The sequence below is a fragment of the Eretmochelys imbricata genome, chromosome 8, assembly GCF_965152235.1.
Source record: "Eretmochelys imbricata isolate rEreImb1 chromosome 8, rEreImb1.hap1, whole genome shotgun sequence".
Taxonomy (NCBI): domain Eukaryota; kingdom Metazoa; phylum Chordata; order Testudines; family Cheloniidae; genus Eretmochelys; species Eretmochelys imbricata.
In genome coordinates, this window is record NC_135579.1 from 83,695,077 (window position 1) to 83,716,490 (window position 21,414).

Sequence of the window (21,414 nt, forward strand, 5' to 3'; positions counted from 1 at the left end):
AAACATGTGACATGAGCATGATCCCGTGAAGGAGCAGAGACACAAAATTCCTAGAGCAGAGAACTGACTGGCTTGGGGATTGGCTCAGCAAGGAAACTGCCTTACTCATTACTACAACATCCAGGGAAACAGAACTCTCTGCACATCCTTTGTAAATCAACAGGATTGTGCCAGAAAATACACCTGACTCACCTCATCCATTTCTCTTCCTAATGGACACAAACTTGCAAGACCCCGAAAGTTGCTCATGTGCTTAAGCCAAAGGGGCACGGGCAACCGTCTAAAAGCCCAGAAGCCAGAGTTGCCTGCCTGGGGAACAGATGGAACCGCTTTCTAGGGCTAGGCCTTGCCACTCCATTGTCTGCATGCTCTGGAGAGAGGCGGGTTTTCGGTGGGGGCAGGGAACGCACCCGCTCTGCCCCATCCCTCGCACCTCGCGCTTCCACCATCCGCACCTCGCAGGGCCCAAGTCAGGCCCCAGCCCGGCGCTTGACTCACACGCCCTCTGGCCCGGCGCCCGTCGCGTCCGCGTGGGCAGGGCCGGCTCGCGCCCAGCCAGAGACCGTCCCCCTCGCACCACTCGGGGAGAACAGTCACCCGGCGGCGCGTCCGGCTCCGTGCGGCAGCGCCGATCCTCACCCCGCGACCGTGGGCGGCGGCTGGCCGCCTCCCCCAGCTACCAGCAGGCGGAGCTGCAGGGAGCGGGTCCCCGCTGCAGCGGGGGGAGGGGAAGGAAGCGGAAGGAGCCGCCGCGCTGAGGGGGGGAGCAGGCGCTGTGTGGAGCCGCCGCTGCCCCCGCCGCTGCCTGGTGCGCGGCACGGAGAGAACGAGCAGGGGAAGCGGCTCCTCTGCCGGCGGGCTCCGTGCGCGCGAGATAGCGGGAGCCAGGTGAGGCCTCGACACAAGGGAAAGGGGGGACCCGGATGATGCCGAATTCGGCGCCCGCGAGGGGGGGCAGACGGAGGGGCAAATTCCCACGTGACCAGCGCGTGGGGGAGGAGGCTCGCGCGCCCCGTTCGAATCTCGGCAGCTTGGGTCCGGAGCAGCAGGGCAACTCTTGCGCGTGCGCTTCGGCTCCGCCTCCCCCTCCCGTCGCTTGCGTGTACATGTGCGTGTGCGCGCGCCGGGTGCCAGAGCGAGGCGTTTGCTGCGGGACCGGGACACGTGCGCGGCGCCAGCGCCATGTTGATTCCCAGCGCAGCTGTGGGGGAGGGGACAGTATGAGACAAGGAGGAGGGAAAGGGAGTGAGTTCTCGCGAGGTTGTGTGGTTCCCGTGGGAGCTGGCCGGCAGCAGGATGGCGGCGCGGCGCTGGGCTTGCTGGGTAATGGTAACTGGGGTCTGGGGGGCGGGGACCGTGGGACCAGCCTCCTCGCACCCTCCTTGCCTCGGGGCACACGGCGGGCGGGGTTGAGCACCCCAGGGACTCGGACCAGCGCACGCTGGGCCCGTGCGGTAACCGTTGCTGCTCCACAGGAGGCGCCGACCCGATCTCTTTTGCTGACCCCCTGTGGCTCTCCGGCAGTTTCTGTTCCCCCCTGCAGCGCCCCCTGCTGTCTGCCCTCAAGTGCCCCGCCTGTTATCGGCCCCTGCTGTCTGCCCCAAAGCGTCCCCTGCTGTCTGCCTGCCCCATAGCGCCCTCATATTTTTCCATGCAGCCCTGCCTCTTCCCAGCACCTCCCATTGTCCTCAGGCAAACCAGACTTCCTGCACTCTGACCATGCCCTATCCTGTAGCGCTTTGGGCCGCCCTCTGGGCAGCACGCTTAAGCACCCCAAACACATCTCTTATAGCTACAAAGTGCCTAGCACACTGTGGTCACTACTGGAAATCAGAACAAATAATAATGCTGTTTCCCTGAGTAGACCTGGCTCCCAGCACTGCTTTATCTGTCCTTTCTGGTGATGACCCCACTTAGTCCTTTATTCCTGCTATTCTATACCTTGCTCCTTGCATGTTTCTGCTGTGATGCCTCTGAGAGTGCCCTGTAGCACCCTCACCACTTCTGTTTTACAGGCATGCCAATATCATGGTTGGCTTCAGAGTAACAGCCGTGTTAGTCTGTATTCGCAAAAAGAAAAGGAGTACTTGTGGCACCTTGGAGACTAACCAATTTATTTGAGCATGAGCTTTCGTGAGCTACAGCTCACTTCATCGGATGTGATGAATATCATGGTTGTGATGGGTGAGGTAGAAAAGTCTAAATAGAATGGATAGTTATGACAGGTACTCCAGACATGACCTCCTAAGACTGTACTGCAGTGTGATGCAGCACCCGAAACACACTTTCTCTTATATTTGAACAGTTCCTTGCACACTGTGGCACTATTGGAAATTAAAGAAAATAATAATATACTGTAGTACCAAAGCATTCCACCTTTGCAGTACTCCCTGCTTTTCTAACCTTGGTCCCTCACAGGGTTTTGCATATGGTCCTACTGCTGCCTGGTAGCATCCCTGTTACATTTCACTTCTGGCTACTCAAGGTGCCCTGACAGTTTTCCTATGCTAAAATTGCAACATCCCTTGTTGTTACAGTTCTAGACTGCTACATAGCTCTGAAATTTCTACACATTCTACACATGTGACCCTCAATTCTTTAAGTCTGGACTTCTGGAGCATATTATCAGTTATTGAGAAATGTGGTATATTAATTTTATGATGGGACTACCCATTTGCTAAGATCTGTGTTGCTATTACCAGGTTCAGTGTACCTGGTAACTTAGTCCAAGTAAATGGACTCAGATTTCCAGAGGTGGAACTCTGGCGTATGATCTAGCTCCAATTAAATACTAAGTTGGCAAACCTTTGAGGACACGCTTTTTGTTTGTGTTTTTCTAGTTGTAATGTTAGATTAATCTTATTAACTATGATTCACTTTTTGAAGTTTTTGCTTGTGATGTGTTTTAAGACTTGTTATACAAGAATTGATGCCCAAAAATTAGTTTGTAGATTTGTAGCTTATGATTAAAAAGTTTTTCTTGAAAGTTAATATATGTTTAAGTTGAATACAGTAAAATTGGTATTCTGTTTTACATAAAAATATCTGGACATTTTTAAGGTACTTTGTTTAAGGTTAATAGAAGCAGTAACTATTCAAAAAATTGATGATATAGCTCTAGGAGTGAAAAAATAGAGAGGAGTTTGCAGATTTTATAAAGTAGAAGAGTACATGCTAAGATGTTCAATATTTTCTCAAGGCACAGGATAGAGAACCTGGATATTGGGGTCTTCTTGGCTCTGCTGCAGATGTCCGGTGAAATCTGGACCCTATTGAAGTAAATGGCAAAACTCTAGCTGATGTCAGTGAAGTCAGGATTCTACCCTGTCAGTATGACTTTGAGCAAGTTACTTAGAGTCTGATCGAACTCCAGTTGAAAGCTTTTCATTCATTTTGTTGCTCTCAAGACTGTATAAAATAAGTAGTTTTAAGAGGAAATGTCTTAGAGCCCAAGATTGGGCCCAAACTTGCAGCCTTGCACAATAAATTATTTATTTTCATTCTATTGAATGGTGCAGCTATGTGTGGATAAGTAGTAGCAGACTGGACCTTAAATAGGAATATCTTTTTTAATATGATCCTCCAGGTATATTGCTATTTTAAGTTGATGTGGTAGTAATTTAATACAATACTGTAATTTTCACCATTCTGAGTTCTCGGTGTGATTAAAAACTAAAGTGATTATTCCTTTGTCTCTGTAATTATAAAATGTTTATTCCTTTAAGTAATTAACTATTTCAAATAGCATAATTATTAAGGAAAAAATTAAGCATAATCATATTTTCTCTGTGAATATATTTAACATTTGCAGAATCTGAAAAATTTACCAGACACTTACCTAGAACACCAAATGTACTGCAGAGTTAAGTAATAAAGAAGAGTTGGGTCTTCGTCAGCGAGGCCCAGGGACGAGTCTCTAATGAGATTCCATTCCACTTTTTCTGCCACCCTACCTGATGAACAATGGGAAGGTGCTTTGATTTCTGCCAGGATTCCAACCTACTCTGCTCAGGGGTTCTGTTTTGTATGAGCTTCTAGCTGGAAAGAGTCTAATAAATTTGAAGCTTCACCATCCTGTTTTTTCCTGGAAGGATGAAGGAGCTTTCTCTCTTATTCCTCTCCCAGAATCTTCTGGCTGCTGTGTTGTGGGATTCTTCATTATTCTACCCATTCCCTAGAGCTGTCTGGCATCTGCAAGGATGGAAAGGCTCTGTTACACCAGCATTCTGTCGAGTAGATGGGAGAGGGCATCTTTCCCTTCTGTACTCTGCACAGTACTCAGTTGGCTGGGTTGAGGTCTCTGCTTCTTCCACAGCCTCCATTTTTGTGGCATTTAATTGGTTTACTTTTTGTTCAAATTTGGCAGGTTATCTTTACAATTATAAGGGCTATAATTTGTTTTAAAGACTTCTATTCTGTAGAAATTAATGCGGTAGCTCCCCTCATTTGGTAGGGAAAGCTCACTCATCTGGGATGAGTAGTTTTTTTTCAAGTTGGCAGCATTTGCTTTAGCACAAATCTTGCATTGTGCTTATGACAGCTTGCTTATAAATCAAGTTTTACAGGTAGTTTTATATAACTATAGCCTTAAAAACACTATAGACATGGCTTCTCTTTTCAAATGTTGCTTTCACAGTAGAGCAGACTTCATAAAAGAGAACTGTTAAGATCAGATTCACTATAAAATATATCCCTAGCCTTCTGTAACATCCAGGCCCTTGTAGCCCAGGTATGCTAAGTCTTTTGCACTGCTATGTTTTTATTTGCATAAAAACATTTGTGTTCTATTTGAAAAACTTTTTTAAAATTAATTTTGAAATATCTGTATTAGAAGTAGGATTAAACTTGAAGTAACAGGTTTTCTTTCTACTGTATAATATACTTTCTAGACTAAAATGATGATTTTAAACAAATCAGTACAGTTAAGAACTCAATAATTCTTGCTTCTACACCATTTTTCTCCAGAATCACTCTTGTCTGTGTTTTGTGCAACCCTGTTTAAGCTGTTCTGGTACTGAAGTCAAACATGTTTTTTAAGGGTACCTCCAAGATTTTAATGGAGAGTGAAGGACAGCCTGTCATGTTTGTATGTGCTCCTAGATTGAGAAGAGGTTTGAAGTACAGCAGAACATAACTTATGTTGCATATTTTGGCATCTGTAATCAAAGTAAAGGTGAGGGCAAAACATGGCCTGTTGACAAAAGTATGCTTCAGTCTATGACTGTCTAATCATAATTAGTCTGTTACGATTGTTTGCATTTGACCAGTGACAGTAGTTATCCTATTTTATATTCTTGCTTGCTTTGGCTTAACGCTGTGTCGTCATTTTGTTGTTTGTAACTGGTGGCAAATTAGTCATTAATCAGTAAAGAAAAAAAATGGAAGATTACTTGATTTTTACATTGATTCAAATGCTGAGAACATAAATCCTTTAGTGCTTTTGTATTTGTTTCCTTTCCGTTGATATGAAGTTTCTTTTTATATCTTCAACCAAATCGTGGGCTATAACTGAAAGGAATTATAGATATTTCTTAAATTAAAACTTTATTGCCTCAATAAAAACATGAATTTGATCTTAAAACTGATGGGAACCTGATTTCTAAAAAATAGTGAAGGAAGCCTTTCCCCTTATATTAAAACAGAATTTGAATGATGTAGAAGAATTCATCTTTTCAGTTGTTCATTTTAAGAATGTTCCAATTTTGTCAGGAGTTGTCCAACTTTCATATTTTGTACCATACTTTAATACGGATATTGCCTTCTCCTGTTCTCTGTGTCACAAGCCACCTTCCTTCCTATTTTCAATATTTTATAATATTCCTGTGGCAGCTATAATTATTGCTTATACTGGAAAATAATATTGAGAAAGGTGTTTGTCCTTTTAGTTGTCCTTAATAAGGTAAAATGACAGGTTTGTATCATGTGACAAGTGGGTTCTCCCTCATTCATTAGCAAATATTTTACAGACCATGTCTGGTCCACTAGAATCTCTGTAGTAGAACAATATTAAGAAAATATTTTGAATGATAAAGAGATGATCCAATTTTGATGTATTAAGACAGAATCAAAATATTAACTTGAAGTGAGTGGCAATACTTTTTTGTAATAAAAATATATATTCTCATCAAAACTAACGAGTCAGTCTTCAGTATTTATGAATACATCAGGAAAATTAAAATTCAGACTAAATGAGAAGCAGCTGGGGGGGGGGGGGGGGGAGGAAGGAGTTGTTTTTCAGATGCCTACATTTGGCATGTATATTCCAGAATGAATCTGTACTTATTTTTACTCTGCATTTGTAGGACTCATTATTTTTACCAATACTGAAAATCAGTTGCCTGCAGAATTTTACTTTAATTTGCAGTACTCATGGCTGTTTGTTTTTGGTTTTGTTTTAGTTTATTTATGTTTGCAGTTTTTCATTGTACATAAAAAGCCAGAGTTAAAACAGCGGTCAGTTTAACTGACCGGAATTTTGGTATTTGATCATGTTGACAGCCGTCAGCATGCTGTCTAAATTGACATAATTTAAATTAATTTATTTTCTGAACTCTGTTTTGCACCAGCGCAGATCTGTGGATAGCTCCTCTCTCTCTAGATTTCAGGCAGGAAAGAAACCAATGAGAAGCTCTCATTGTTCATCCCTCTTTGATCTGCAACTTTCCCCCTTTTTATCTGGTCTTCTTGCCTTACCAGAGGAGTAGCAGAAAATATATCTCCTATAATTTGGCAAGTGTTTTTTTTTTTTAATGGTTTTATATTTTTCAGTATGCTCATGGTTTACTGTTTTGGTTTTCTGAAAACACTAGTTTTTTACTTTGAGGAGTAAAAGAAAAGGTTTCAGGCTCATTGCTTCTTGTGGCTCTACTCAGGCCACAATAGTGGGATCATTCATTCCTACTTGTGGATGTGAAATTGAAAGGACTCCGGACTCCCTGGATTCAGAAGTTCATTATTATTTTGCAGCCCCCACAGCACCATCCAGTCTTAATTAGAAACACAGGAGCAGCAGTAACATAAACACAAAATCACCCACAGATTAACTTTCCTGTTTAAATGCATTGTTTGATCATTCACTTCTTTATTTAACATAGAAAATGCTATCCTGGGAGAATGGTGAAGTATCTGTTATTTTTATCTCATACATTAGTCAGAGTTGGTTTTTCTTTAATGTATAGTAGGGCTTGATGAATGTAAGACCAACTCCAGAAATTCTTAAGTCAAATGATACCTCACAAGCCAGCCCTCTAAAAAAAGTCTGTTGGTTCTAGTGCATCTGTATCCAAATACTTGAATTTTTTGGGCTCCTGCCATTATTTATTGGGCAGTCATTCATTGATTATTCTGCTGTATGTTCCAGGTTGGTCTGATGCATGATATTGTTGTTGAGTGCAGTCACTTTGCTCAGTACCATACAAAATATAAAACAATGTCTTTGCCTCAGGGAGATTGCAGTCTTCGGAGCAGTGTGCAGCATGCTGTTGGCATATAACACAATAATTATATGCAATGCAAGAATGGACTAGGAGACCAATAGAGTAGTGCTAATTTTAGGTGGGGGAAATGGTTTCGTTCTAAGTGGTATATTGACAGAATTTGTTGACATGGATTCAATATTTGTTAACCTTCTGGAAGAAGCAGATTTTCAGGGAGGATTTGAATGAATAAAGAGCAGGTGACTGGCACATTAAGATGCACATTTCATTCCATACATTGAAGGAGGTATGAAGATGAATAGGAAAAGAGAGGGTAACAAGAAAAACTTCATTAGTGATGTGAAAGGAGTGAGGGAGATGGAGTAAGAAATCAGAAAATGATGTAGGCAGGGGCCAAATTGTTTAGTCTTGAGGATGAAGCATGTGTAGGACTGATCCCCCTGAAGCCCATCGCTGCCACACGTTAATCTATTTGGAGGTTGTGGTGGAAGACTGAGAGGCACTTAGCTTTTGTTCTAAACTTTTTGTCATAATTAGGTAAATATGTTGCTATTTGAGATACTAACTTTTGATGACTCCGATCCTTGAGGTGCTACTGGACAAAGATTCTGCAGTGATTGCAAACTTCTGTTAATGGTCTTCCAGAATTCTGCTTAATTTAAAAAGAAAGCTGTTGGAACTCTTAAATGTCAGAATATGCAACAGGAATACAGGAGTGGCATAAATTATTGGTATCCTTGAATTTTGCATTTTAGATACACCAAACTCAACTATTGAGTCTATAGATTTATTTCTTCAGTGGCTATTAAATCTAAATACTGTGCGAAAACAATAGTGAAAATGGTTATATTGTATGACACAGATGCAGTAAGTAGATTGTAGAGTACTTGTTGCCCACCTGTCAAGACTGTTTTTCAAAAAGATGTTCAGTAGAAAGAAAAACATAAAACAAGTGTAATCCAAGGTAGACGCATTCAGATCTCCAAAGCGAAGGTACTCTTAGGTGCACAGGATTTAAGAGTTGTTTTCTCAGTCAGGGGATATAAAATAAATCCGTGCCTGAGTTTGTTACAAACACATAAGGTACACACATCGGACAAAGTCCAAAGCAGTTTAAAAGGCTTTAAATTGACGATGGTCTTAATTTAAAAAATGTTGTTGAGTGGGAGACTCATTCTGGTTTTAGTAAAGCTAGTTTAAAGTTGACTGGTTGCGTGGTGGTCAGATGTTTAAATGTGTGCTGAACTTTTTCATTTTAGTTTCTGTGTCTTTTGTCCATATAACTCCATATAAAGGGTACATCTACCTGCCCCTGGAAACATTGCAATGGTACTGTTAAGAGTTTATTGTATTAAACAGTCAGCAGTCTTTGCACATCTAGGGATAATTATGTTGTGACTATTGTATGGTCAGGAACAGCATAGGATACGGATGCAGTAATGTCTCTTGGTGCGAACATACTTTACTAGCTGAGGCTGGTCAGGTGGATTAATTAATTTCATTATTACTATGTTTTGCAAAAAAATTGATTTAGAGATTTTGAGAAGTTTGGTGATAGCATGTATGGTGGTCTTTAAAAAACAAACCAAACCAAACCAACCACCTGTGGTTTTGCTTTGGATAACAGTATGGATGAGGGTCTGAGGCCCCTGAAAACAAAAGTATTCATTACTAGTTTCATTTGTTCCTTTGCTCTTTGGAGTTGCTCTAAAAGGCTATTTTTCATATCATTTGAAAAAAGAAGGGCACTGTACTCAACATACTATGTTTTGTAAAATAGAGCAAAGCAAAGAAACAGTTAAAAAACCAGAATCATTTCTCACGGAGGAGTCAAATGCAGACTATGACTTCGTCTTGCCTCAGTTGAAATATGTTGATATGCTGGGGGCACCTTTCATCTAGGCTCACAATAATATAATGTGTGTTCAGATAGCCCATTTGAAAAAAAGGATCTTGTGTTGCTTCCCCCCGCCCCTTTTCCTGTGGAATGGGAGAAAAATGGAAATACGTTTAAGTACAAAATAGTGTTGTGAGATTGTGGGCAGAATTCTTTTCTGTGTAATTCCAAGTATTTATTTCAAAGTAATGAATGGAGTTATTTTAATAAAATATTTTAGTGTGCTTACAGAGGAACTCTACTCTGATATGACCAGCTGTTAATTTTCTTTTCTGCTATTAAGTCTGATAGATTCAATTTCTCTGCCTTAAATAATGTTTATAACAAAACAACTAAAGCACTGTGGTTTGCTTCCTGTTTTTCTAATATTATTGAATGTTGAAGATCTTTTTTATTATAAGCTGGTGCTTATTGACTCTCCTCAGTAGCTGAGGAAGAATCTTTGTCATGCTCTTGGGCAGAGGATTTCTGTACTTTACGCTCCTATTCATTGTGCACTTTGCATTTTCTTTATAATAGGAATTTTCTATAAAAATAACAAGCCACTAGTGGAAAAACTCCAATATTTTTCCATCAAGAAGCATGTGGGAGGTAAATAAGCTCAAACATATTCTTAAGTAACAAATTAAGAAATATACCTCAACGTTTACAAGATTTATTCTTTGTTTATTTATTTTAAAATGTAAATATTAAAAATATTTAAAAAAATAAATTAAGGCTGAGAGTCCATATTAGAGATTTATGGTTAAAAAAGAAAAAGTTACAGGGATATTGTAATTATCCCAATAACAAATATTACAAGTCCAAGAAGTTCAAGGTTAAACTTAAAGATCCAAACATGTTATGGTATGAAAGGAAGGATGTTCTGCTGCCTAGGATACTAACTGGGGCCATGGAAGACCCTGATTCAGTTCTCTAATGTGCTACAGACTTCCCGTGTGTCCATACATAAATCACTTAATCTCTCAGTGCTTCAGTTTCCCATCTGTCAAATGGGGATTATAATACTTACTTATTTCACAGGTGTGTTGTAAACATAACTACATTAAATATTGTGATATGCTCAGATACTACCGTGATAGGAGCTATATAAGTATCTAATAGTATGTCTACCCTGGAGTCAGAGATGTGATTGCCTCTTGGGTAGACATATCCATGCTAGGCTAGCTTCAGTCTAGCTAGCGTGGCTAAAAAGAGCAGTGAAGGTACAGAGACATGGCTTCAGCACAGGCTGTACAAGTGCTCCTGGGACCCTGGGTGTGTATTCGCTTTCCTACCCTGTGCTCACTCCAATGTGTCTTCAGTGCTATTTTGGAAATTTAGTTATATTTAAGCTAGAGTGGGTGTGCCTACACATGTTGAAAATCACAGCTCCAATTGTAACAGACATAAGATTTGCTAGATAGATATCCAAATATCTTAACTGTATATTTCCACAGCTTTAACTCTGCCCTGTAGTAATACTCAACAATAAGCATACATTTATGATTAATGTATTTTAGTGTTTGTGATCCCTGATTAGGCGAAAATGATTTATGAAGACTCATTTGATTTCCCCCCCACACACACATTTTTCTGCATGGTGTCACTACAAGGCAGAATTAAGGTTGAGTCCGTTTCCATACCTTAACTCTTTGGGTTTCAGATTGCCAGACAGTTTGTTTACATTTGCACGGCTGCCTGCAGCTCCCAGTGGCTGTTGTTCACCATTCCCGGCCAATGGGAGCTGTGGGAAGTGGTGGCTAGCACGTCCCTGCAGCCTGCGCTGCTTCCCGCAGCTCCTATTGTCTGGGAACGGCAAACCAGTGCCACTGGGAGCTGCGGGTGGCCATGCAAATATATTCAAACTGTCTGGTGACCTGCCAGCGGAGTACCCTGACAGGCTGCATGTGGGCTGCAGGTTGCCCACCACTGATCTCCAGTCATGAGCCTTACAACACTGAAGTATAAGCTCAAAGCTGAGGAATGGCATGTAAATGAAATCTGTCAGGCTAATACTCGCTTTCCTTAATCCATGATGCCAGCTCTTCAGAGGAATTAAGAAAGAGGAAACCCTGAACTTGGCATAGAAATTTTAAACTTTTTCACTTACAATATTTGGAAAGGACTTGCACTTTAAAATGGGCAAACAAGGCTTCCTCAGATGCTGTTTCTTTTTTTTATGCCTTGGGCTCCGTTGTAAGTGAACCAGAAAAGAAACATTAGCAACACTGGGCTCTCTAAGCTTTTTACTTGACAGTTTTACTCCATAAATGTTTGACTATAATTTTAGATGTGCATCCAAAATAACATCGTGTTCTTACGCAATAGAATATTTTGTAGCAGTCATAGACTAATAAAATCAAATTAATCCAGAAGAGGTTACAGTGACTTTTTAATTTCTTTAGGAGTTATTCCCAAGTTTATAATGTAAAGGTTTTCAGTAGTAGTTGCTATGCCAACCTCATAAAATTGCTGAAACAAATAATGTCCGGACTAGAAAAAAATGAGCATCTTCCATAAGTAGTCCTGTACAACTAACGGATTCAAAAGAGAAAAGTCTTCACAAAATTTCTACTTCACAAAATAATAATAAATGTATTCATTCGTAAGAACTAAGTAAAAAGGGGGCAAACATCAGGTTTTTTTGCAGGTTTACAAAATACAACTTGGATCAAATATGGCTGACTTCCTTGTTATGAATTTTAAAGAGATATTGCCAAATTAAAAACCTTGAGCCTCTCAGGTGCTGAGTACAGAGCTCAGAGGGAGTGAGGGCTATAGTTGCTTTAAGTCTGAATTCCAGGCTGTTATAGCAGACAGAGTAGCCCCTTGGGTAGTTTAGATGTCCCACAGGGGCTGTCTGAATTATGGAAGTCTGTCCCCATCTGCCTATGTGCACCTGTGCTGCCCAGAATCTGTACAGTGCAATGTGCTTTGGCTCTGCCTCTGGCATCACTGCTGTGCCAGGATTTGTGAGGAGATGCTCAGAAGGCAGCCTGCAGTTGGACCCGTGCACCCACATGGAGATCTGCAGGCACAGATGTTTGCATATGTATTGTCAACTGCAGGATCAGAGTTTTAGGGGGACTACACTGTAGCACAGGGGTTCTCAAACTGGGGGTCGGGACCCCTCAGGGGGTTGTGAGGTCATTACGTGGGGGGTCGTGAGCTGTCATCCTCCAGCCCAAACCCCGCTTGCCTGCAGCATTTATAATGATGTTAAACATATTAAAAAGTGTGTTTAATTTATTAGGGGGGTCGCACTCAGAGGCTTGCGATGTGAAAGGGGTCACCAGTAAAAAAGTTTGAGACCCACTGTAGCACAATATAATTCACATAGTTAAAAATAAATCTTTAAACACACTGATCAGGAAAACTATGCTTCTGTTCCATCCTTAGTTTGGTTAGGACTTTATGCAGACAGTTTACTTATCAAACAAGACTGGTGTCCTAGTGTGTTTTCACATTCTGGTTCTTGTGCACTAGTGAAATGGTACAGTGTATTGTTTCCAAAAACTTTAAGGGAATGTTGAAATAAATATTTCAACAGGTTTTTTTACTCCTGAAAATAAATGAATATGTTTTATAAAACTGTCTTTAGGCCCAAAATATTGGTTTTGTTTAAAGCTACCTGGTACGTATTTTGTATGTCAGGCATATCTCTCTCATCTTATGGCACACCCAACCCTTCTTGCCTGAGATCAGTAAGGGTGCTGGACTTGCATACTCTGTGTGGCAATGCATTGTACTGCAACAATATAGCTGGGCTGGCAATAGCTTTCTTTTTAAACAAATATTTATAAAATATAAAGGTACCTGATTCTCCTTCCAATTTGTTAAAATTATCATTTAGTGTATCCTTAGAGTAGCCAAGAGAAGAACAAACAAGATAAGCCTTGAAAAATAAAAAAAGTGGAAGTGCCTCTTGACGTATGAAAATCTATGTTGCATACAATTTAGGAAAATCTGTTATTTACTCAAATATATGTTGGTTTTATATTAATCTTTTATAAGTAAAAGGAAAGAATGGTACTGAATGCCAGATTCTTGTCTCCTGTGATCAAGATTTAAGAAATATCAAAGGACCCAGAATTCTGACTGTGAAGTTTGAGTTTTCCAACCTCATTATGTAAAATGTACATGAAAAATGTAAGTGCTTTAATCAGCGATTTGTTAAAACATGACCATTGTTGGCACTTGGTTATTTTATCATGACCAATGAAATGACAAAAAAATTATACCATAGCCAGTGAGTGCTGTAATAAGAGATTTATTATTATTTTATTGAGTTTGGCTTCTAAAAGGTTGGAGAAAGGAGAAGGTGAGTTGTCATTTAACTCATGAGTTCTGGTGTGTTCTTGCAGTTTCGGTAGGAGTGCTAATGTAGAACAGGCTCTAGCTCAGTGCTTCTCAAGCTATCTGATGTGGGGGACTGGCAGTTTTTTTCTTTTTCCAATGCGTGTGTAGACCGGCAGCCGATGGCTCGTGGACCAGCACCAGTCCACGGACTGCCACTTTGAGTAGCACTGCTGGTGTTTTGACAACTGTATCAATTAAACCTGGTATTGACGTGGTAGCTAAAACACTGGTACCTTGTGTATACTTCAACTTCCACCATTACGAACACTGTGGAAATTTGTTCAGGAAAAAACCCAGCCTAGGTGAGGCTATAGAAAGTAAGGCAGAAGATGGAGGTGTTCTGAAACAAAAAAAAAGAAGAAGAAAATCATTAATATTCCACAATGTGAGTATATAGAAATGCCAAGTAATAAGGAAACAAAATACAAGTTATTAATAAACTGTCTGTGCTGCAAGTCTCTTCCCTTGCTGTCTCTTAGTTGTCTGGCATGGTTATGGGCCTTGGTGTTCTAACTTTTTTTTTTTTTTTTTTGTAGTGCCACTGTGACAATATAAGTAGATAGGGCTTTTGGAAATATGTCAGAGTAAACTGAACCAATAGAGCAAAATTATTATACCATTCATAAATGAGGAGACGGGTATGAAATTAATAACTCAATGGTTGAGATAATTAACTTTTTTACAAAATCTGACAAGAAAAATAAAGAAATTTGGACAATTAGAAACGAGGAAGAGTTTTAGCAAAAATAGCTAATTACAGCTAATTTAAGAACAGGTAAGGGAATACATGGAGAATCTAAGCATATATACGAATCAACAAGTACCTCTAATATGTTAGTGTGCTAAGCGGACAGGTGGTAGGTAGGCAGTGTTGTAATAGATATCTTCTCAGTAAGGGTCATTGTAATATGATAGAATGCTTACATATAGCATAATGTCTAGGAACTTGGAGAACTTTGTTTAGAAAGTGCTTGATGAGCGAGGATAGTGTATATGGGGAAGGAAATGAATGATGACCGTTTCCGTGTCTTGGTGCTCCTTCTTTCTATACTTAAGCAGACAATGTTGAAGGAAATTTGATAGCGGACAGAGAGAGAGAGAGAGAGAACTCCGCTATTGAAAGATCATGCAGAGAGTAGGGTTTAGTGAAGACGCGGTCCAGTGAGTGGAAGAGTTCATCTAAACCAGGGATCGGCAACCTTTGACACGCGGCCCGTCAGGAAAATCCGCTGGCCGGCTGGGACAGTTTGTTCACCTGCAGCGTCCGCAGATTTGGCCGATTGCAGCTCCCACTGACTGCAGTTCGCCGTTCCAGGCCAACGGGGGCTGTGGAAAGCAGTGCAGGCAGGGGGATGTCCTGGGGGCGGCGCAGCTGCGGCCAGTGAGAGCTGCAGTCGGCCGAACCTGCGGACACTACAGGTAAACAAACCGACCCGGCCCGCCAGCGGATTTCCCTGACAGGCCGCATGCCAAAGGTTGCCAATCCCTGATGTAAAATAAAAGTTTAAAAAGGTGAGGGGGAGGAGTTTGGAGGCTAAGGGGTCAACACAGAAGTTGAAATTAGTGGTGATAATGGTAAGAGAATGTACCGAAAAAGAGAGAGGGCCAGGAATCAAAATCAGGCAGGAGGATGAGGAAGTGTTAGGTTGGTGCTAGATGACAGCTGTATAGAGAGAGTCTGGGAGTGTAGTTTGAAGGAGTGGTAAGAGGGAGTTAATTTTGGAAGATTTAAACACTAGGGTTAGCACCTTACAGGCACAAAACGGTAGTAAGGGGTAAATGAATTCCAAGGTCATTTCATAAATGTCTAAGTAAGACTCTCACGATAAAGTGATTGCAATAAAAATTCTCAATAGTGGTCAGATTTGTAAGTTTGCCATGATGGATATTGTTTTAAAAAAAATTTATTTTTTTTTGGTCCTATTGATGGTTATAATTTTATGGTCTGAGATGAGGGAATGAACTTGGATAATCACTCTGTTACTGAATCTGTCCTGATGCGGATGAGGAGTTCTAAAAATTATTTGTTACCTGTGCAGTACTACTTTGTTTTAAGCCCCATAAGTATTGAAGTGACAGCTTATCTACTTCATATTGGCATGCTGAATGTCTTTGTGAACATTTGGCAAAAAGTTGCTACTTTGAGACTTTTTCAAAGCGATCATTTTTAAAGTGCAATTTGCAAAAATAGTAAATTATATATACATCAGGTTTTCCACAAGCAGGCATATTTTTTACCTACTAGAAAAAAGGTTGTTCACATTTGAAACAAAACAGAAAACAGTCATTTTCATTTTGTTTTCTATAAAAGTATCTTTGAAAAAGACATATCTGTGAAACAGCATTAGAAGGAATCCTGTCACTCCCATTTCACTGTGATTCTTTATGGTCCTTTGAGTGCTGATGGATTTAAAAAATTATTGGCAGAATTGTCTTGATGGCTGTCATCAGTTTGTAAATTCTGCTGTTTTGCGTGACACCATAGTAATAAATTTGTCAGAAAGGATATTAAATAATTCCATTTAGGGAATGTGAGTGGAGGCCTTCTTTATGTCATAATCCATGATTTGAAAATAGATGGTCTTGTTTGTAATTTTTAGATTAAAGCATTGCTCAGAAGCTACAACTCTGTAGAATGCTAATTAAATGCCATCCTACAGGAAGTGTTGATTATTAGTGCTATCTAGCATCTACACAGTATTTTTAAGTATTTAGAGTTTTACTGCACGCTTGCTTCTAAGTCCTTACTTAACTATGTATGGACTAAGAACTGTATACCACAGGTCAGACTTCCTAACCTTAGCCAGTACCTTTTTGGGGAAGAGGAACTGTTGAGTTCCTGTTACTCTTAAGTGCCAAGATTTACATGTGACCTAAATGTATTTGAAGGATTAAAAAGCTTAAAATGATAACTTTTTTAACTACTGGAAATGATACAAAAATATTGTCAAAGGAAAACAATGGAGCAAAAAAATCTGCTAAAACATTAGTAATTAATAGAGATAGTTGGAGAAATTTTGATTTTTTTCAGCAAAAATAGAAAACTGAATTACTTCAATTCTGAAATGCCATCACGATGATTATTGGAGTAGTAATTTACCCATTGTCCTCTATAGGCTAGGCTCCCTTCTTGGACTGCATCTCTGATGATGCACTACAGTCTCACCTCCTGATGAGAGTGCATGATGGCAGTCACATGTCTGAGGTGTGAATCATGGGAGTTGAAATCCTTCTGGGGTGATTCAGTGGAATTAAAAGTGCCCCTTCTGAAGAATATGGGTTTTGTAAGCTATTGGGAAAAGAGTGCCTTGACTCTGAGACAACATCAGATATACTGCTGGGCTATCTTCTACTTGTTGGAGACAGTCCATTTGTTGAAAGAGTATATCACCAAGACCATCTCACAAGCTAAGAAAATAGTCTTCTCATTGTCCTAGTGTGCAAGAAATTTTATAACTCCTGGACATTATGTTCTTCCCGATAGATCAGGTTGTCTAGGTATGCCGTCACTCCTGATCCCTTTCACTAGGCAACGTAAGGGCCAGAGAACAATATCCTAAAAGTCAAGATTCACCTGGAAGAGAGAGTGCAATCACAACTGCTCTGGTAGGAGCCTCATCAGCTCATCAGGCAGAGAATGCAGTATGGTGTAATCATCATAAATGCCATCAGAAAGGGTTGGGGCAAGAGTGACTTTTCACTGAATTCAAGGGACGTGCTAGACAAACATTTTTGAATTGGTATGCTCAAGCCAGTGGCACAATAATCTGCCATGTATATAATTAAAATATTAAGTTATTTGCTTAGGGGAAATTTCAGCTGGAACTTGGGCAGGCAGACAATTTCAGGGGAGTGGGTAGTGCAAAAATCCATCCAATGGGGAGGATACATTTACCTGTATGTGGGGGGAGAACTTATCGCTGGGAATTTGGGTGGTGGTGGAATTTGAGTTCTAATTTAAGAAAAATGAGGGCTTGTCTACACTGGCAACGTTAATGGCTTGTGTAGTCTTGGCACAGTGCTGGGAGAGGGCTCTCCCAGCGCTCTGAAAAAAAAACACCTCCACAAGGGGCGTAGCTACCAGCGCTGGTGCACGGTCTATACTGCCATGTTACAGCGCTGAAACTTACAGCACTCAGGGGTCTGTTTTTTCACATCCCTGAGTGGGAAAGTTGCAGCGCTGTAAAGTGCCAGTGTAGACAAGCCCTGAGTTTTTTGGTTTTTTTTAAGTGAGCTAGCTGATCCTGGGGATGATAGATCAGTGAGTCTTACTTCAGTACCAGGCAAATTAGATGTAAAAATCTAATTTTTTAAAATTATAGTTATAAACCACTTAGAAATATTTTCTTCACAATGTAAAATTAGCCTGTGGAACTTATTTCCAAAAGGTATTATTGAAGCATGAGCTTTGTAGGATTACAAACTTTTGGACACTTGTATGAGTAACATTCACAGTTACACCAGTTAGGATAAAACTTAGTAAAATCAACCCTTGTGCCAGTCACTAACTTCCAGGAATTAGAAAGAAACTTCTCTATAGCAGGCTATAGCATATTTGTCTAAATGAGTGTGGGGGGTTATTATTTTTTTCTTATTGATATAAACACTTTTCTTTGAAATAAATTATATTGGTCACTTTTTGAGACACCATCTTGAAAACGATGGACCATTCATCTGATCTGGTCGGATCATTCCTATATCACAACAGATATTAACAAATCAGAATATTGTTTGTAATAGTATAAGCATGGCACTTAATACAGTTTTGCAAAGAGTAAAGACATACATCCAAAATCACAATGGCTTTTACTTCACTTTTCTAGTACAAGATGCTCTTCTTGAGGGTCTGGGAATTGTAATGTAGGTTTGGTGTATGAGGAGCCAGTGTGTTAATTCTAGTCAGTCCAATTCAAATACGTGGTCCTGAACATTAAAAGAATTAGGACTAAAAAATATGCAACAGTGCATATAGGTTTGCTGGCCTGCAGCCACTATTCTGAAGATAAATCACTGCTGTCAGTCTGGTAACTGATTATGAAGTAGCTATCAGTGTGTCTTTCTAACAGTGATTCCCATGCTGCCACTTTCTTCCACAATCATGTATTCTCTCTCTCTCTCTCTGTATATACACACACACACACACAAAACTGGCTTATCAGAGGGCATTTAAGAGTAGAGGAAGGCACCATCACCTTACTTTTCAGACACTAATTAATTAATATAAGGGTTGATAAGTACTTGATAACTTTTGAACATTCCAATCCACCCGGTGTAACCAAGGAATTAATAAATCTGATAATACTTCTTAAATAGCTTTTAAAGTTTAATATCTTTCTCATACTATAATGATAAAACTATTAGGAAATAACAATGTTTCTAGATGTCTTTACTGATTTAAAATAATATTCTAGCTATGTTTAAGAGTTTATTTTTCATCATCTGCTATTTTCTTTAATGAATACATATTGACTTATGGTTACTGTAATGAAGTTATTTTAATTTTTTAAATTAAACTTTAATAACTCTATAATTTAAATAAATGTATTTGTAACACATTTCTGTAATTGTGTACAAATTGTGTTGGATAAGAGCAAAGCTGTTTAGCAGATGGGGTTATGTTTCACATTGACAGTATGTCAGTTTAGACGGCAGACATAAGGCTGTGATGATATGATAAAATGGGGAGGAGGAGGCAAATATATAGTATGATAGTAGATAGGAGTAAAGGTCTGATTTGTGAGGCAGGACATGAAAATCATTTGTTTAGTCCAGTGGTTTTAAAACTTTTTTTCTGGGGACGCAGTTGAAGAAAATTGTTGATGCCCGCAACGCAATGGAGCTGGGGATGAGGGGCAGAGGGTTGGGGTGAGGGCTGCGAGGTGGGGCTGGGAATGAGGGGTTCAGGGTAGAGGAGGGGGCATAGCTCTGGGCTGGGGGTGCAGGCTCTGGGGTGGGGCTGGGGATGAGGGGTTTGGGGTGCAGGAGGGGTCTGGTTTGGGGGGGGGCTGATGGCTCTGGGCTGGGGGTGCAGGCTCTGGGGCGCCTCCCCCCAGCTCCCATTAGCCGGGGAGCCAGGGCTCAGGGCAGGGGCAGCATGTGGAGCCCCATGGCCCCCCTGCCTAGAAGCCGGACCTGCTGCTGGCCACTTCCGGGGCACAGCGCTTTGTCAGAACAGGTAGGCACTAGCCTGCCTTAGCTGGGCAGCACTGGCAATGGGACTTTTAACATCCTGGTCAGTGGTGCTGACCAGAGCTGCTAGGGTCCCTGGGTGCTGAGCCCGGCGACCCAGTGCCTTACATGCCGCGACCCAGTACTGGGTCACGACCTGAACTTTGAAAAACACTGGTTTAGTCTGCATCTTGTTATCTTGACAGATTATCATGTATTAATGTATCAGACAACTCTTACTTTTGATGTGCATAAAGAGTTAGTTTTACCAAAATAAATGTTTTAGGTTGAAGTTACCTTTTTAATCTTCCTGCTGAATTCACTGTATTAGGAGTCTTTTTATTGACTTCAGTGGTTATTGGATATGGTCCTGTGAGCCTTATCCTGAGTTTTGCCACTAACTTTAATTGGAGAAGGACGGTATCAGTATTCAGATGTGACTTTATTTGTGCCACCATCAACATAGGGACTAAATATCTAAAACTGAGAACTAGTCCTTTGAATTTCTTCATTTCCTAAAGCTTAGTATATCACTTACTGAATTTAAAATTGTCCTGATGTTGGAAGTTAAATGTTTGTTACACAGGATACCAAGATCCATAATTGCTAAAGAACATGTGGGTTCCTATATCAAAGGTCATGTATTAATGATGTGTTGAGATTTAGAGCAGCGTTGGAATCTGTTATGGAATTATAGGGTATGCCAATATTCAGCTGTAGAAAAAATATTATGAATGCAAAGGAAAGAGAATAGCTAGTAGGAAAGGTCAAAATTTATGTCAAATCTTTAGTCTTCCAAGCCGATATTTAGAAGTTTTATAAATATTTGAATTAGAATGGAAAGTGTTGGACAACCTTAATATTGATGGTTCTAGTGTTCTATCTAGAATATAATTCTCTCCCTCTCTCCCAATCCTACTGAATTAGATTTGCGGACTTCTAGTATGAGAGAAAATAGAAAGATTTATTTGTTCTTATTTGAAAATTTCCTTTCTCTGAGCAAATAAGTTCCACAGAACTGGCCCATCCTTGGCAGATTGTTTTCTATTACAAGCAGGGACCCGTTTTGGCTTTTGATTCCATTAACAAATGTTGATGTTCCTGTTAAGTTGGGCAGTGCATAATTGTAATAGCTATCTTTCTTGACACGAGTTCTGTAATGGTTCATTGACCAGGCAAAACTTTGACAACAAAGCGTTATCTTAAACTGTGTAGGTCTTCAGGGACTGAGCCACAACTTTTCTTGCTAGTGACTGAGAGGTCTGGTTCTGCTTCCAAAACTTCAGATGGGCTGAAGATCCCCTGTAATTTAGAAATAATTTTAAAAATTGAAAAAATACTATGTGATCATGTAGCTGAAGACAATGCCTATGCACAAGGGGCTAAATTAAGGATGCACAGGCATCCTAATTTCCGGTGTTTCCTAACTTTTGAGTGTCTTAGTTTACAATCTTGATTTTCTTTTAACATGTTTTTTGGGGGAGCAGGGGAGGGCAGTGTGTGTGTGTGTGAGAAACTTGTCTCTGTCCCAGTCCTGTCTTTTCTCTAACCCATGGCTCCTCATCCCAGTCC

The 21,414-nt window shown here is 40.4% G+C and overlaps 1 protein-coding gene across 7 annotated transcripts in view; it reads left to right on the forward strand.

The window, feature by feature from the left end:
• Positions 1-760: 760 nt before the first annotated feature.
• The window catches only part of ZZZ3 (zinc finger ZZ-type containing 3), a 108,395-nt gene continuing 87,741 nt past the window's right edge, over positions 761-21,414 (forward strand). For 6 of the 7 annotated variants that reach the window (XM_077824349.1, XM_077824351.1, XM_077824354.1 and 3 more), the window contains exon 1: positions 1,269-1,323. The gene's annotated coding sequence lies outside the window, so the exon portion shown is untranslated. Of the gene's footprint in view, positions 889-1,268; positions 1,324-21,414 lie in introns of those variants that run through there. The other variant, XM_077824350.1, reaches the window with a different exon arrangement.